This window comes from Triticum dicoccoides, chromosome 6A (assembly GCF_002162155.2).
Source record: "Triticum dicoccoides isolate Atlit2015 ecotype Zavitan chromosome 6A, WEW_v2.0, whole genome shotgun sequence".
NCBI classification, from domain to species: Eukaryota; Viridiplantae; Streptophyta; class Magnoliopsida; order Poales; family Poaceae; genus Triticum; species Triticum dicoccoides.
This window is the reverse complement of record NC_041390.1, coordinates 158,725,375-158,744,175: the sequence shown is the minus strand read 5'-3', so window position 1 is coordinate 158,744,175 and position 18,801 is coordinate 158,725,375.

Genomic DNA, 18,801 nt, shown 5'->3' with positions numbered 1-18,801 from the left:
CCCGAAATGCTGTTGGAAGAGGGCTATGTGATATATTTGTCAGATCTGTTTCATCAAATAACTATTTGTCATTTTTGCCATGATTAATGCGTGCATGATATGCTCCTGAGTTCTACATGTGTTTTGTTATATGCCATGCCATATTTACAGAGGTGCTTACCATGTATTTTTGTGATATGTGTGGTGACTAGAACAAGCTTGCAAAGTAGTGCATTCGTTAATGCTGATTTCAAGGACTTAGAATTTCACTAAGTCCTTGATCTGATTTTGTCAATATGCCATATGTTCATGTTGTTTCCTAGTGATCCGTGCCTCTTTTGAGGATGATCAGTAAGGATGTTTTGTTAAAATTGTGGTGTTCTATCCATCCATGTCTTTGTTTGCATTTATGGAGCACCCTAGCTTGAGTCAATCGAGCTCTACTTTTGCTATTTCGTGAATCCTGGTAGATTGTTGACTTGTTAGCGATTTTGCCGAGGATGTTGTCGTTGATCCGTGCATGCTATGTTTTTGTTCTTGCCATATCTAGCTTCTATGATCTGTATTCTTGATGGGTGTATGCTTAGATTGTCATGCCATGCTCCGTAGTGAGTGCATCGAGCTCGTAAACATGCCTACTCGTTAACAGATTTGCATGCTCCAGTTTTTCACTAAGTTTGTAACCTGATTATGTTTTTACCATGTTCACATGCTTGCAATTGTATTTTCTGATCCATTTTGGCTCCAGGTCACTAAGGTACTTTTGTTAAGTGCTTTGAGTAGCTTCATGCCATGCCTTGCATTACCATGTTAAGTTCCTGTAGCATGTAGTTTTCATGCTCTAAAGTGTGCTACCTGATGTTGAATTCCATACTTGTGTTAATTTCACTAAGTCTGAAACCTGTTATCATTTGCGCTTTTGCCATGCTTGTTTCAACCAGTTAATGGATGAATTGGCCGTAGGTCAGTGTTCATCTTTTGTCAAGCATCATGAGTGGATCCCTGCCATGTATTTTGTTTCCATATTTGAGTGCTGTAGCATATTTATCTTGATGCATTTAGATGGCTACTTGCTGTTTATCGCAGACCGGTGCCATATTTGTTTTTGCTTGCCATTTCCAAACCGTGCATCCGATTCCGGTGATCTTTATATCGATTTCAACTGAAATCACCTCACCTTTCCAGTGGCACTCTTGGATTTCCAAGTTGAGGCTAGGTTCAATCGTTCCTTGTCAAATCTTGCATATGCATCACATATCGCATCCCGCATAGCATACCATGTTCGCATCATGTTGTTTGAGCTTTGCACGTGGTTGATTGTGTTCCTTTTGCTTGTTTTTCTTGTTTGGGTAGATCCGGGAGACGAGTTCGCTAAGACGAGTTCGCTAACTAGGAGCCCATTGAGTTTGCTTACGAGGATCAATCCAACTCTGACAACTTTGTAGGCAAGATGATCATACCCTCGAAATCACTTCTATCTTTGCTTCCTAGATGCTCGCTCTTTTGCTATGCCTATGCTACGATACCTTCCACTTGCTTATCCTGCCTCCCAAATTGCCATGTCAAACCTCTAACCCACCATGTCCTAGCAAACCGTTGATTGGCTATGTTATCGCTTTGCTCAGCCCCTCTTATAGCGTTGCTAGTTGCAGGTGAAGATTGGAGATCGTTCCTTGTTGGAACATTGTTTATTGTTGGGATATCACTATATTATCTTGTTATCGTAATGCATCTATATACTTGGTAAAGGGTGGAAGGCTTGGCCTTTTGCCTAGTGTTTTGTTCCACTCTTGCCGCCTTAGTTTCTGTCATATCGGTGTTATGTTCCCGGATTTTTGCGTTCCTTACGCGGTTGGGTGATAATGGGAACCCCTTGACAGTTTGCCTTGAATAAAACTCTTCCAGCAATGCCCAACCTTGGTTTTACCATTTGCCACCTAGCCTCTTTTTCCCTTGGGTTTCCGGAGCCCGAGGGTCATCTTATTTAAACCCCCCCTCCGGGCCAGTGCTCCTCTGAGTGTCGGTCCAAACAGAGCCACTTGCAGCGCCACCTCAGGGAAACTTGAGGGTTGGTTTTAGTTGTACGTAGTGTTCATCTGAGTGTGCCCTGAGAACGAGATATGTGCAGCTCCTATCGGGATTTGTCGGCACATTCGGGCAGTGTTGCTGGACTTGTTTTACCATTGTCGAGGTTGTCTTGTAAAACCGGGATGCCGAGTCTGATCGGAATGTCTCGGGAGAAGGTTTATCCTTCGTTGACCATGAGAGCTTGTGATGGGCTAAGTTGGGACTCCCCTGTAGGGATTTGAACTTTCGAAAGCCGTGCCCACGGTTATGGGCAGATGGGAATTTGTTAATGTCCGGTTGTAGATAACATGAAAACTTAACTTAAATAAAATGAATCAACCGCGTGTGTAACCGTGATGGTCTCTTCTCGGCGGAGTCCGGGAAGTGAACACGGTGTTTGAGTAATGTTTGCCGTAGGTTGTTCTTGCTTTGCTTTCTCTTCGTTCGTGCTTTGCTTTCTCTTCTCGCTCTCTTTTGCGAACAGGTTAGCCACCATTTATGCTAGTCGCTTGCTGCAGCTCCACTTATTACCTTGCCTTACCTATAAGCTTAAATAGTCTTGATCGCGAGGGTGCGAGATTGCTGAGTCCTCGTGACTCACAGATTACTTCCAAACCAGATGCAGGGACCGATGATTCCGTTCCAGATGATGCACTTGAGCTCAAGTGGGAGTTCGACGGAGACTCTCTCCGTTAGTATGTGTCTTTCCCTGATGATCAGTAGTAGTGCCCAGTTGGGGCGATCGGGACCATGTCGCAATGTTGGGGTTGATCTTTTATTTTGGTATCGTAGTCGTACCATGAGTGTATTGGATGATTGTAATGTTATTCATGTATTTGTGTGACATGGCGAGTGTAAGCCAACTATGTACCTTTTTCCCCTGTTATTTATTTATATGGGTTGTTGTGAAGATTACCTTACTTGCGACATTGCTTTCAATGCGGTTATGCCTCTAAGTCGTGCTTCGACACGTAGGAGATATAGCAGCATCGAGGGTGTTACAAGTTGGTAATCAGAGCCTTCCCCGACCTTAGGAGCCCCCTAGGGATGGCAATTTTATCCATGGACCTGGATACCCATGGATACCTGACCCAGTTGGGCAAGGGTATGGAGCACATTTCTGCCCATGGGTCCATGGATATGGATACCCACGAACAACCAGGTTGGGCATGGTTATAGTTTGTGCTCCATGGATATCGAATGGATACCCGTATGCCATGTGGGGTCATATGCCAGTGACAGTAGAAAGAGCGAATCAATGGGAAATGGCAGGAAATATGCAACTTGTGCCATGAGCTATATGCTACATAATCAACCTCTGGTATGTCACACTTAAGGACTCATCGTATTACTTGTTACCTACTTATGCATGTAGCTTATGTTGTCATTTGTGAGTGAATGATGATGAGTTGATTTGATATTTGGGAAGGCTTCATGCTGACTTTTCTATGCTCATGGAGCTCCATGGGTATGTGGGTATCCAGTGGGTTTGGGCATTGGCACAAGTTGTGCCCATGGATAATTTGGTGGATGGGTAGAGGGTAGGAAGATGGGTCATGGGTTGGATTTGGACCAGCTCCACCCGCCCCAAACCCGACCCATTGCCATCCCTAGAGCCCCCCTGCTTGATCGATTAGCTGACGTTGTTGAGTATAGAAAAATGTTTTGAGTCATTTAGGAATTATATATCGGGGAGTTTAGGAATTCTTTTTACTCCCCAGTCCCTTCATCGCTCTGGTAAGGCATCCTGACATAGAGTTTTGACTCTTCTCTTCTCAAATTTCACTAAAGAAAATTTAGGATCACGCGGGTATCTTGGAATCGTTCCGATCGATTTGTGACGAGAACATTGTTCTTGGTGCCTCTTGTCATTTAGGGGTTGTGGCAGTGTCCCGGGGAGTTGAGCTCCGAGGTGTTTTCATCACAATTTTATCGTTGCAGTTCTAGAATACCTGAGTTTAGTTTCACCGACATCAAAAATCTCTTTTATGCAGTTGTTGGTGAGATAACCTCGACGCCACCCAGTACTGGGGCAGGAGTTCGGGAGTTTTGCCATAACTTGTATAACGGATGCTTTACGAAGGTTGAGGTAGACGATTTCCGAAGTTTTTCTCGGTTATGTGTTGAAGGATGGATACAGCTGGATGTAGGTTTTGCTAGATTTGGATGAGATATTATGCTTCCCCTGTATCCCCAACACCTGATTGCATAACCGGAAAGGTTTGGGAGTTTCATAGGTGGGAATTCTTGTAGCTCTAGTTCTTCTTCCACGGATATTTGGTTTGAGATTGGGTGATCCTGACCGACTATTCGTTCTTGTTCCGTACCTTGTTGTTTTTTCTTCTACCTCAATTCTAAGTGGCTTCTCAATTTATGGATATGTGACCATTTCAATTGGAATGCATTCGTTCATTTTGTTCGGATGTGAGGACTATATGTTGCAATTTCAACCCGTTTGTTTCAGCTTCAATATTTTTCTATCAATGTGCTAATGGATGCGCACGACTCTGAATCCTGATCCGCCACCACTACCTCCACCTCCGGAGGCATGGCAAGCTGTGATGGCCGCTACCAATGCAAACACGCAGCTGATGATGCAACTTCTTCAAGAGCGCAACCAAGCGAACCAGGGTCAAGGCAACAATCAGAATCATTTTGCTACACTTAACCAGTTCCTTGCTAACCAGACAAAGACCTTCAGCAATTATGTTGAGGCAATAGACGCTGATGATTGGCTCGTGGACATAGGCAAGCATTTCGAGTGCAGTAACGTCAGGCCTAAGGACTTTATCAAGTTCGCTTCCTTCCAACTCAAAGACCAAGCTGCAGAATGGTTTCAGCAGTACAAAGATTCCAAAGGAGGCCGTGTGATTACCTGGGATGAACTCCGTCAAGACTTCAAAGCTCATCATATTCCTCAGAGCGTGGTTGAAAGCAAGCATGAGGAATTCCGCAACCTGAAGCAAGGCTCTATGTCTGTATACGAGTACAACAAGATGTTTCAGAAGCTCGCCCATTTTGCTAAGAAGGACGTCCCTGACGAGAAGAGCATGATATACCAGTTCAGGGGTGGTCTCAGAGAAGAAATCCAGCTAGCTCTTGTCCTCTTTGAGCCCAGGAGGTACGATGAGTTTTACAACATGGCAATGAAGCAAGAGACTGCTCAACTGAAGTGCGATGCTTCCAAGAAGCGAGTCAGAGATGCTACTCCTTCTTCCTCAACTCAAGTGGCTAAGCAGCAGAAGTATTGGCTTCCTCCTCCTCCGTTCCGTCAGCCTTATCAGCAGAAGAGAAAAGGTGGCAGGGGATCTTCCCACCCACCCAACCCTGGCTTTTAGAACAAGAATTCGTCTCAAGCTCCAAGATCGAGTGCTCCGTATCACCGTCCGCTTTCAGAGGTCACGTGCAACAAGTGCCAACAGAAGGATCACTATGCCAACAAATGCTTCAATCAGAGGCGTCTCCCTCCTCCTCCTCCTCCTGTGAGATCGGCAAGTACAGCTGTGGTCAAGCATAATTGTCGATGTCAAAACCGGCGGATCTTGGGTAGGGGGTCCCGATCTATGCGTCTAGGCCGGATAGTAACAGGAGGCAAGGGACACGAAGTTTTACCCAGGTTCGGGCCCTCTCGACGGAGGTAAAACCCTATGTCCTGCTTGATTAATATTGATGATATGGGTAGTACAAGAGTAGATCTACCACGAGATCGAGGAGGCTAAACCCTAGAAGCTAGCCTATGGTATGATTGTTGATGTGTATGTCATCCTACGGACTAAAACCCTCCGGTTTATATAGACACCGGGTAGGGTTAGGGTTACATAGAGTCGGTTACAATGGTAGGAGATCTGTATATCCATATCACCAAGCTTGCCTTCCACGCCAAGGAAAGTCCCTTCCGGACACGGGACGGAGTCTTCAATCTTGTATCTTCATAGTCCAGGAATCCGGCTGAAGGTATAGTCCGGCTATCTGAACACCCCCTAATCCAGGACTCCCTCAGTAGCCCCTGAACCAGGCTTCAATGACAACGAGTCCGGCGCGCAGATTGTCTTCGGCATTGCAAGGCGGGTTCCCCCTCCAAGTACTTCATAGAAGATTTTGAACACAAAGATAGTGTCCGGCTCTGCAAAATAAGTTTCCACATATTGCCATAGAGAGAATAATATTTACACAAATATAATCTGCTGATGTATTCCGTAGTGTGACATCACACCACGGCCAAGCTTTTATTTGAACCGTTTTACTGTCCCATCTTAGCACGTTATGCGAGGCGGTTTCCTTGGAATGTCTTGTTAAAGCAGAGATCGTGTCCCCTTATTCCGGGATTCTCATCAATACGGGCGTGGGTAACCCAACCATGTCATTGATTACGGCACTTGCTGATAAGCGAGTTTTACCAGGCTGGTGGGGACACGTAGTTGCGGTCACCCATATAAGGGGATAAGGATCCACCTTTTCACCTACGCCTTCTTCCTCCTTCGCCTACCCATTCTTGCGCACTCGAGCTCCAGCGCCCAAGTTCGCACTCCCAACCTCAACCTTCTCCAGCCATGTCCGGAGCGGGAGGAAAGTGGATGGTCTCCTTCGTCACGGAGGGACATATCAAAAAGCTAAGGAAGGCCGGATACCTGTCTAACGACATCGCATATCGGCTCCCCGAAAAGGGGCAGCTCATCCCCACCCCTAGGCCCCATGAGAGGGTGGTGTTCCTCCCCCATTTCCTCCGTGGACTGGGCTTCCCTCTCCACCCATTTGTCCGGGGGCTCATGTTCTACTACGGCCTGGATTTCCACGATCTAGCCCCGAACTTCGTCCTCAATATCTTGGCGTTTATCATCGTGTGTGAGGCCTTCCTCCGCATCCGTCCCCATTTCGGCCTATGGCTCAAGACTTTCAACGTCAAGCCGAAGGTGGTGTGCGGCAGCCAGGTGGAGTGCGGAGGCGCCATGGTGGGCAAGATGGCCAACGTCCTCTGGCTTGAAGGCTCCTTTGTGGAGACCCTGAAGGGGTGGCAATCGGGGTGGTTTTACATCACCGAGCCGCGCGACACCGAATGGGTCTCGCCCCCCGAGTTCCGGTCCGGACCCCCAACGCGGCTCACGTCCTGGAAAGAGACGGGCCTGTCGTGGGGTAAAAAAGGGGAGCTGACCGGACTCCAAACATGCGTCAAAACCCTGGTGGACAAGAAGCTCAAACTTGTCAACGTAGTCTAGGTTATGCTCATCCGCTTGATCCTCCCGTGCCAACAATGGGCTTTCAACCTGTGGGAGTTCGACCTGGCACAGCACCAGACTCTGAGCAGGCACTTCGACACGACGTACGAAGATGCCTGGAAGGTGCTTTTCAAGGGCGTCGAGGCTCCTACATCCGCTACTGAGGATCGCAGATTCAGTGCGCAGCGTCACGCTCTTGCGGTAAGCTGTTTTTTCCTTTTACAGGGTATCAGTTTTTCATAGTTTGACTCCATGCGGGATCTAAACTCCCTCACCTTTGACAGGATTGGCAGGTGACATCCGGACAGATCAACTGTCCGGCTCCTTTGCCCGAAGGCCCAGCGGATGCTCGCTTGGCGAAGCTGCTGGTTCCGGCACCCTGTGTGGTGCCGGAGAAGAAGGTCAAGAAGAAGGCCACGGGGACTCGAAAGAGTGCCCGACACCCGGAGGTGTCGGATTCATCATCCGACGAATCCAAGACACACTCCTCCCATGAAGACGAGGAGGAGGAAGAAGAGACCCCTCCCCCTCCAGCGGGGGAAGGGAAGAAAAGGAAGGCCGCCCCAACTGGGGAGGCCGAAGGGTCCAAGAAGGGGAAAACCCTTCCTTCGAACTGCTCCACCAATGCCGACGGCGGCGGAGAGGAGTGGGAGCCTAGGGCCAAGCCCCTGGCAAAATCGTAAGTATCCGGATACCAGAGTAATTCATAGTATTCGTTTACAGCTTTCCCTTACGTCGAATATGCTTATGCAGCCTACCCAAAGACCGGCTCGACGCGTCATCGAGCGGCTCACTGGACTCGTCGGGTGTGAACTCGCTTCCAACGGATTCCTCCCCCCGCCCTACAGACGACACCGAAGTGTTGTCCCAACAGGTTCCAAGCCGGGAGGAGGTGGTCCTGGAGGCGTCGCAAGGCGGCCTCCCGGACTCCAGGAGTAAAGGGGATGAAACCCCCCAGGGCTCCAAGTCCGGCTCTAGGCCGGACACCGCTCCGGAACCTTCAAAGGTTCCAGAGTCCGGCGGGGGACCTCCTTCCAAGAGGAGCAAGTCCACCGTGCCGGCGGCCCCCGTCCAACCGGAGGCGCCGAACAATATGTTGGAGGCGCTCCAAGGCGCCTCCATCGGCGAAGGACACCGCACTATTATGAGTGCGGTGGTCCAGAAGGTTCAGTCCGCCAAGAGCGGACTGACTGAAGCTTGTTCTAGCCTTTTGACAGGCTTTGAGGTAAGAATGTGTAAATAATAGTACCGCGTAGACAGTAGCCCCTGATGCTCTGTTTGGCGTTTGGGAAGAAAAGCCAAATAGAGGATCAACTAGAATTCGCAGGAGTCTAACAAAAATGAGTCAATATGCATATGCAGGCTTGCCTGCTTGCGTCCGCCGCACTGACTGCGGAGGTGGACACGCTAAAGCAGAACCTCGAGCGGTCCGAGCAAGAGCTCGGTCGTGCCAAGAAGCAGATCGAGGACAATGAAGGTAAGAAATACCTTGTTTTTGAATATATATAAAAAGGTGCAATTGCAAAAAATGACAGGATTATCGTGGCTAATGTAGGGGCCACGTCTGAAGTGGCGACCCTTAAGCAAGCGCTGGTCGAGGCCGAGTAGAGGGCGGCCTCAGAGCGCACCAAGCGGGAGAAGTATGAGGCCGAGGTTGGCAAGGTGCGGCAAGAGCTCCAGGCTCTCATGGAAAAACATGAGAGTTTAGAGCTTGACTCAAAGACGCGAGCGTCCGAGCTCGTGATGGCTATTGAAAATGACAGGTCTGCCAAGGCCGAATCCCAGAAGACCCTCCAGGAGTTGGATGAGGTGAAGAAGATAGCGGTGGGTAAGGCATTCTTTATGCAAAGCAAACACATAAACGTGAGTTACTTGTTACTTACCTGAATCCGGAGCTCTCCAGGAGCGTTCGCAGATCTTCCCTGGAATGTGTCAGATGCCGCCGCATTCTATCGAGCCGAGGAGGGCAGCTCGATAGAGAAGGTGTTCTGGTCTCAGTATGCTGAGGCCGGACACCCCGTGGCCCTGAGCGGCCGGCTGAAGCAACTGGTCGAGCTCCACAAGGCGGCCGAACAGGCCATGAAGGGCCTCATAGTTCGGCTGTGGCCTGGAGAGGCTCTGCCTGGGAGCTATTTTGGGCTGGTGCGACGGCTGGTGGAGGCCTGTCCGAGGCTTGAAGACATCAAGCGCTCCATCTGCATTGAAGGTGCCCGTAGGGCCCTTGCCCATGCTAAGGTGCACTGGGGCAAGCTGGATGCAGAGAAGCTTGTGAAGGATGGGCCACCGCCGGGGAAAGAGCATCGCAAGCCCGAGAATTATTAGAAGGATGTTATGAAGGGTGCCTGCCTTGTTGCGGATGAATGTACCAAGGATGTATTTTTTGAGTAAAACCCGCTCGTGTTATCCTGTGCGCTGAAAACTTGTTCATATGCGCTAAGCAATGCTGTTGGAATTTAAAATATTACCTTATGTGCGGCTGTTTATCAATACTGAGAGATGGAGAGTCGTCGACTTCTGCCCTTGTGCCGCTAGTGCTGGGGTGTTCGGGGATGAACCTGGGCGCTCTTTTTCCCATGTTTGGGTCCTTCGAGGGAGGCTCTCAGCCCAACGAACAAGGCAATCGGACTATAAAGCGTGAATACTCTCACTTAGCCATAGAATTCTATAATTTTAAATTTCGGCGAAGCCCCTAGTATTCGGAAGACCGAGTTCGGGGCGCTATCCACGCCTTGGCCGGACAGAGCCGGCTCCTCGCCCTAAGTGGCATAAGTCTTTAGGGACTCGAAAAACCTCTCGAACAGCGACCAGCTCACGCTTCATCATGACAGTTAGTTTTAGCTTTCTCCACTAAGGTGCTCGACCCAGCTCAACCGGGGCACAATCGCAGTGGTTCTCCTAGTGCTACCTTAGCCGATATAGCGGAACGTAAGGCACCAAAACATAGGAGCCGGGCAAACCCAACTATTGACCCAAGACATGATTTGGAGCCGATGCATATAATGGTATAAGTTCGGGGTGCTGCACTTGTTAAAGTGTTCGGACTTCTCACACCATATTGAGGGGTACTAAAGCCCCTGGCGTATTTTGGCCGTACCAACGTGTACGGGTGCAACATGTCGTTAAGGAACATATATAAAGAAAAAAAAAGGTAATGCAAAAATAGACGAAAGCTATGCATTGTTTATTAAAAAGGGCTGCGATCAAAGCAGAACGATACAGATAATGCGATAAGTGGAAGGTTGGACTAGTTAACATGTCCGTTCCAGGCGCAAGCTGCGGAATAGTGTGCGGAACGGGTATACTGCTCGTGATAGAGACCACCTGCGAGTTCCGTAGTGCGGCGTGGCTTGTCTACTTCCCTGGTTCTTGCATCGTTTCTGCGGTAATTGAACTGCCGAACAGGCCTTCCAAAGGATGAAGTCCTGAAAGTAAGAGAAAATTAAAAAATAGGCAGCCCCTGGTACGGTTTAAGCCGTGTATTGGGCGTGCCGTGATGGTGCCCCTCCCCCTGTGCCCATGGTATCTCTAGAGCGTAGTTATGTATGCGAAGTACTGGCGTCGCCTTTTTGCGAGGGTTGGGGTTGGGGCCGCATTATTACGCCTGCTCGAATCGTGCCAGACGGTCTTGTTGTAGGTTACTCCGGCCGCGCTTGACGGTGTCTGGTCGTTTAGTGGCCGAACTGGAGAACTGCCTGGAGAGGCTGCTTTGAACTTTCGCTGCAAGGGCCACCGTGTGCTCCTCCGTTCGGAGGGAGCGTTCGGTGTTTCCATTGACCGTAATTACTCCTCGAGGGCCTGGCATCTTGAGCTTAAGGTATGCGTAATGCGGTACCACATTGAACTTAGCGAATGCGGTTCGCCCGAGCAGTGCATGATAGCCACTGCGAAACGGGACTATGTCGAAGATTAACTCCTCGCTTCAGAAATTATCCAGAGATCCGAAGACCACTTCAAGTGTGACTGAGCCTGTACAGCTGGCCTCTACACTTGGTATTACGCCATTAAAGGTCGTTTTGGTGGGCTTAATCCTCGAGGGATCTATGCCCATTTTCCGCACTGTATCCTGGTAAAGCAGGTTCAGGCTGCTGCCGCCGTCCATAAGGACTCTAGTGAGATGAAATCCGTCAATAATTGGGTCTAGAACCAATGCGGCGAATCCGCCATGACGGATGCTAGTGGGATGGTCCCTTCGATCAAAGGTGATCGGGCAGGAGGACCATGGGTTGAACTTTGGGGCGACTGGCTCTACCGCGTATACGTCCCTTAACGCACGCTTCCGCTCCCTTTTGGGAACATGGGTTGCGTATATCATGTTCACCGTCCGCACTTGTGGGGGAAAACCCTTCTGTCCACTATTGTTCGGCGGCTGGGGCTCCTCGTCGTCATCGCTATGCAGCCCCTTGTCTTCATTTTCGGCGTTTAACTTGCCTGCCTGCTTGAACACCCAACAATCCCTGTTGGTGTGATTGGCTGGCTTTTCGGGGGTGCCATGTATCTGGCACGAGCGGTCGAGTATTCGGTCCAAAATGGACGGGCCCCTAGGATTCCTTTTGAATGTCTTTTTCCGCTGACCGGATTTAGAGCCTCTGAATCCGGCATTAACTGCCGTATCCTCAGCATTGTCGCCGTTAATGCGGCGCTTCTGCTTGTTGCGACACGACCTGCCACTACTGTCCCTGGTGTCCGAATTACCAGGGTTCTTGGTCATATTGTTGCTACGAGCAAGCCAGTTGTCTTCTCCCGCGCAAAAGCGGGTCATGAGTGTCGTGAGTGCTGCCATAGATTTCGGTTTTTCCTGTCCAAGGTGCCGGGCCAACCACTCGTCACGGATATTGTGTTTGAAGGCTGCTAGGGCCTCAGCATCCGGACAGTCGACTATTTGATTTTTCTTTGTTAGGAACCGTGTCCAGAATTGCCTGGCTGATTCCTCTGGCTGCTGAATTACGTGACTTAGGTCATCAGCGTCTGGGGGTCGCACATAAGTGCCCTGGAAATTGTCGAGGAATGCGGCCTCCAGGTCCTCCCAACAACTGATTGATCCTGTTGGCAGGCTGTTAAGCCAATGCCGAGCTGGTCCTTTAAGCTTGAGTGGGAGGTATTTGATGGCGTGGAAAATCGTCGCTGCGGGCCATGTGGATATGAAGAAGATAATCCTCGATCCATACCGCAGGATCTGTTGTGCCATCATATGATTCGATGTTTACGGGTTTGAAACCCTTGGGGATTTGATGATCCATTATTTCGTCTATAAAGCAGAGTGGGTGTGCGGCGCCTCTGTACCGGGCTATATCGTGACGTAGCTCCAATGAGCCTTGTCTACTGTGTTCGACCCCGCCGAATTTGTGGCCAGCGTGACGGTTACCGTCTCGAGCCGTGGGGCGCCCACGCAATCCATAGATCGATATTGTTTGCCTTGCCTTGTCCTCCAACATATCTCGTAAGTCCGGCGCATATTCCCGTGCCTTGGTACGGGGTGCGGCTTGAGTGGAGGGCCAAGAGGCCTCTCTATCGCGACCACGAGGTGGCCAGTCGGCCGCATCAAGTGCTTCCTCCTCTAATCGGGGTAGCAACCTGCGCTTTGGGTAGCTCTTGGAGGGGCGTTCGAGTTTATGCTCTTCGGCCGCGAGGACTTCAGTCCATCTATCGACTAGCAAATCTTGATCAGCCCTAAGTTGTTGTTGTTTTTTCTTGAGGCTTCTTGTCATGGCCATAAGCCTGCGTTCAAAATGCTTTTGCTTGACGGGATCCTCTGGCACGACGAATTCGTCGTCGTCGAGGCTTGCCTCGTCTTCGGAGGGAGGCATATAATTATCGTCCTCGACCTCTCTGTCTGCCGCTCTCTCGTGAGGGTTGGTTTCTCCATCCTCCTGTGCTAAATCTTGCTGGAGGGGGTTTTCTTCGGCGCTTTTCGGAGTATTATTATCTCCCGTGCTGGAATCACCTTGTTTGTTTTGGCGGGATTTTGAGCGGCGCCGCTGACGCCGGCGCTTAGGCTATTTCTTGGAGGGGTCATCCTCCGCTGTTCCATCGCCATCTCCCTCTTTTGGGGTGTCCACCATGTATATGTCATATGACGAGGTGGCTTTCCAGGGCCTAGTAGGCGCTGGTTCTTCGTCATCTCCTTCATCGGCGTCATACCGTCGATGTCTTCGGAGTCGAAGTCGAGCATGTCGGTTAAGTCGTCGACAGTGGCTATAAAGTGGGTGGTGGGTGGGCTTTGAATTTCTTCATCGTCCGTACCCCAACCTTGCTGATCGTAGTCCGGCCAGGGCTCTCCTGATAAAGAGAGAGTTCAGTGACTTCAGGATATCGCCGAAAGGCGAGTGCTGAAAGATGTCTGCGGTAGTGAACTCCATGATCGGCGCCCAATCGGATTCGATCGGCAGGGGTGCGGGGTGTCCGGAGTCCGGAGAGGAGTCCGGCTCCTTAGAGTCACGAGTCTCGCGGAGTGCGGGGATGGTGTTCGGCTCAATCGCCGTTGGGATCATAGCCCCCGAGGCGGCGTCCAACCACCCATCCTCGATCGGCGCGGTTGGCTCCGAATTAAGGGTCAAAGCCGATGCGGGTGCGGCCTCCAGGACACGGTTCGGCGGCAGAGCTAGATCATGCTCGTCGGGACAGTGCGGCGCGCTCGGCAGTGGCTCGAATCCGTCAAACATCAAGTCCCCGCGGATGTCAGCCCTGTAGTTTAGACTTCCAAATCTGACCTGACGGCCAGGGGCGTAGCTTTCAATCTGCTCCAGACGGCCAAGCGAATTGGCCCGCAGTGCGAAGCCGCCGAAGACGAAGATCTGTCCGGGGAGGAAGGTCTCACCCTGGACTGCATCGCTATCGATGATCGTAGGAGCCATCGAGCCTGACGGCGACGACATAGAGGAACTCTCAATGAAAGCACCAATGTCGGTGTCAAAACCGGCGGATCTCGGGTAGGGGGCCCGATCAGTGTGTCTAGGCCGGATGGTAACAGGAGGCAAGGGACACGAAGTTTTACCCAGGTTCGGGCCCTCTCGACGGAGGTAAAACCCTACGTCCTGCTTGATTAATATTGATGATATGGGTAGTACAAGAGTAGATCTACCACGAGATCGAGGAGGCTAAACCCTAGAAGCTAGCCTATCGTATGATTGTTGATGTGTATGTCGTCCTATGGACTAAAACCCTCCAGTTTATATAGACATCGGGTAGGGTTAGGGTTACATAGAGTCGGTTACAATGGTAGGAGATCTGTATATCCGTATCGCCAAGCTTGCCTTCTACGCCAAGGAAAGTCCCTTCCGGACACGGGACGGAGTCTTCAATCTTGTATCTTCATAGTCCAGGAGTCCGGCTGAAGGTATAGTCCGGCTATCCGAACACCCACTAATCCAGGACTCCCTCAATAACCCCAAGCATGCCAAGGTCAACTTGTTGAACACGGCTCAGGCAGAGGACTCGCCAGACGTCATCATGGGTAACCTTCCTGTTAACGATGTTCCTGCAAAAGTTCTTTTTGACATTGGTGCATCGCTTTCTTTTATTTCAAGACCATTTGTTGCCAAGCATGATTTTGTGACCGAAAGGATTCCTTTCCCGTTGAAGATTGTGTCTCCGGGCAAGCAAATGACTTCTAACAATTGCGTCCCGGGTGTCTCTATCACGTTGGGCGACTACAAGTTTCTGTCCTCTCCGGTGGTTCTTGGAAACTCGGATATTGATCTTATTCTCGGAATGGATTGGCTTTCTAAGCACAAGGCGCATCTTGATTGTGCTGCCAGGCAGATTCAATTGACTCATTCATATGAGGATGTAATTGTCTTTGCCGCTCATGATGATACCATCCGTCTATTTTCTCTCAATGAGAAGGGTGAACTGGATGCCATCTCTCAAATTCCAGTCGTTTGCGAATATCAAGACGTCTTTCTAGAAGAGCTTCCAGGAATGCCTCCGCACCGGCCAGTTGAATTCGTGATCGATCTTGAGCCTGGCACGGAACCTGTTTGCAAACGTCCTTACAAGCTTGGACCTAAAGAGTTGAAAGAGCTGAAGAAGCAACTCGATATTCAAGAGCGAATGGGTCTCATCCGACCTAGTTCTTCGTGGGGTTGTGGAGTTCTTTTTGTGAAGAAGAAGGATGGAATGGACCGACTTTGTGTTGACTACCGTCCATTGAACAAGAAGACTATCAAGAACAAATACCCACTTCCCAACATCAATGAGCTGTTCGAACAACTCAAAGGTTCTCAAGTATTCTCCAAGATTGATCTCTGTATGGGCTATCACCAGATTCAAATCCATGAGCAAGATATTCCCAAGACGGCTTTCAGAACAAGCTATGGTTCATATGAATACACTGTCATGTCTTTTGGCCTCGTCAACGCTCCGCCGACTTTCTCTTGCATGATGAACTTCATCTTCAACCCCTACACAAATGACTTTGTCTTGGTCTATCTCGATGACATTCTGGTCTTTTCGAAGAACAAGGAAGATCATGCCAAGCACTTGTGTTTGGTGCTCGATAAGCTCAGAGAACATCAGTTCTATGCTAAGTTCTCAAAGTGCGAGTTTTGGCTCGATGAGGTTCTCTATCTTGGGCATATCATCTCTGCCAAGGGCATAGCGATGAATCCTGAGAAGGTGTCTGCAATTGTGAATTGGGAACCACCTCAGAATGTGAAGCAACTCCACAGCTTCCTTGGTCTCGCAAGCTACTGTCGAAGGTTCGTTGAGAACTTTTCAAAGATCGCGAAGCCTCTTTCAAACCTTCTCCAGAAGCACGTCAAGTACGTTTGGTCTTCGGAATGTGACATCGCTTTCAACACTTTGAAAGAGAAATTAGTCACTGCTCCAGTTCTGACTCCTCCTGATGAATCCAAACCGTTCGAGGTCTTCTGCGATGCCTCTCTTCAAGGTCTTGGTGCAATGTTGATGCAAGAGAAGAAAGTTGTGGATTATACCTCTCGGCAGTTGAAGCCCAACGAGAAGAACTACCCCACTCATGACCTCGAGTTGGCGGCGGTTGTGCATGCTCTTTTGACTTGGAGACATCTCTTATTGGGAAGAAAAGTGGACATCTTCACTGACCACAAGAGTCTCAAGTACATCTTCACTCAGCCTAATCTCAACCTCAGGCAGACTCGTTGGGTTGAAATGATTCAAGAGTATAATCCGAGCATCGAATATACTCCAGGCAAGGCCAATGTGATTGCTGACGCTTTGAGCAGGAAGGCTTACTGCAACAGTCTGATTATCAAGCCTTACCAACCCGAGCATTGTGAAGCTTTCCGCAAACTCAATCTGCAAGTTGTTCCTCAAGGTTTCCTCGCCAACCTTCAAGTCTCTCCTACTTTGGAAGATCAGATTCGCGAGGCTCAACTTCTTGATGCTATGGTGAAGAAGGTGAAGATTGGGATTGCCAAGAGTCAACCCAAGTACAAGTGCTATCGCCTTGATGACAAGGATACGCTCTTCTTCGAGGATCGCATTGTTGTGCCTAAAGGTGACCTTCGTAAAGTCATTATGAACGAGGCTCACAATTCACTCCTCTCCATCCACCCTAGGAGTACGAAGATGTACCAAGACCTCAAGCAGGCTTATTGGTGGACTCGAATGAAGCGTGAGATTGCTCAGTTCGTGAATGAATGTGATGTCTGCAGAAGAGTGAAGGCAGAACACCAACGACCAGCTGGTCTCCTCCAACCTCTTGCCATTCCAGAATGGAAGTTTGACCACATTGAGATGGACTTCGTGACTGGGTTTCCAAAGTCCAAGCATGGCAATGATGCTATATTCGTTGTCATTGACAAACTCACTAAAGTGGCTCATTTCCTGCCTATCAAAGAGTCTATCACTGCAGCTCAATTGGCGGAGCTGTATACCTCTCGTATTGTCTCTCTGCACGGCATTCAACAGTTGATCTCTTCAGACCATGGCAGCATCTTTACCTCCAAGTTTTGGGATTCTTTTCAGAAGGCCATGGGCACCAACATCCGCTTCAGCACAGCTTTCCATCCTCAAACTAGCGGTCAAGTCGAGCGTGTCAATCAGATTCTTGAAGATATGCTCAGGGCTTGTGTTATCTCTTTTGGTATGAAGTGGGAAAATTGTCTTCCATATGCCGAATTCTCCTACAACAACAGTTTTCAAGCAAGTTCGGGGAAGGCCCCATTCGAAATTCTCTATGGCAGGAAGTGTCGTACTCCTCTTAACTGGTCAGAGACCGGTGAACGTCAACTTCTTGGAAATGGCTTGATCACGGAGGCAGAGGAAATGTGCAAAGTCATTCGTGATAACCTCAAAGCAGCGCAATCGCGCCAGAAGAGCTACTATGATAGTAAGCATCGTGATTTGGCTTTCGAGATCGGAGACCATGTTTACCTCCGCGTCTCTCCAATGAAAGGTACTCGTCGCTTCGGTATCAAAGGGAAGCTTGCCCCTAGATACGTGGGTCCTTTCAAGATCGTCAGCAAGAGAGGCGATCTCACCTATCAACTCAAGCTTCCTTCAAACTTTGCAAATGTGCACGACGTGTTCCATGTCTCTCAGCTCTGCAAGTGCTTCAAGACTCCTGACCGCACCGTCAACTTCGAAGACATTGATCTCCAAGAAGACCTCTCTTATCGTGAGCACCCAGTTGCTATTCCTGAAGAGACTGAATGCAAGACTTGCAATAAGTCAATCAAATTCCTCAAATTCAAGTGGTCACACCATTCCGACCGTGAAGCCACCTGGGAACGTGAGGATCACCTCCGTTCTGAGTACCCGGCGTTTTTCCAGTCCTAGATCTCGGGACGAGATCCTTTTGTAGTGGTGGAGTGTTGTAACACCCCGGATGTAATATACCTTATATGTATCCCAACTCTTGCCGTTTCCGGTGCTAAGTTATTTTATTTTCCTCGGGTTTGGGTTTTTGTCTTCGTGTGTTGTTGCCTTTGCCATGCATCTCATATCATGTCATCATGTGCATTGCATTTGCATGCGTGTTCGTCTCATGCATCCGAGCATTTTCCCCGTTGTCTGTTTTGCATTCCGGCGCTCCTATCTCCTCCGGTGGTCCTTTCTACCATTTTTCGTGTGTGGGGGTTAAACATTTCTGGATTGGACTGAGACTTGCCATGCGGCCTTGGTTTACTACGGTAGACCGCCTGTTAAGTTTCGTGTCATTTGGACTTCATTTGATGCTCCAACGGTTAACCAAGGGACTGAGAAGGCCTCGTGTGTGTTGCAACCCAACACCCTTCCAATTTGGCCCAAAACCCACCTAAACCCTCTCCATCACCTAGAGCGTTCGATCACGATCGCGTGGCCGAAAACCGCACTCCATTTGGAGCTTCCTAGCTCTCTCTACCTCTATAAATAGACCCTCCTCCGAAATTCCCGGATCTCCTCTTCCCCTAACCCTAGAAATCAGCTCCGCCACCATCGGACACATCCGGCCGCAACCGGACGAGTCCGCCCGCCGCGCCCAGCCAGCCACACGCCGCCACATGTCGCCGCCGGGTCTCCCCCGCCGCCGGCCCGCTCGGCCCGGGGAGAGCCCCCAAGGCCCGCACGCGCCGCCGCCTTC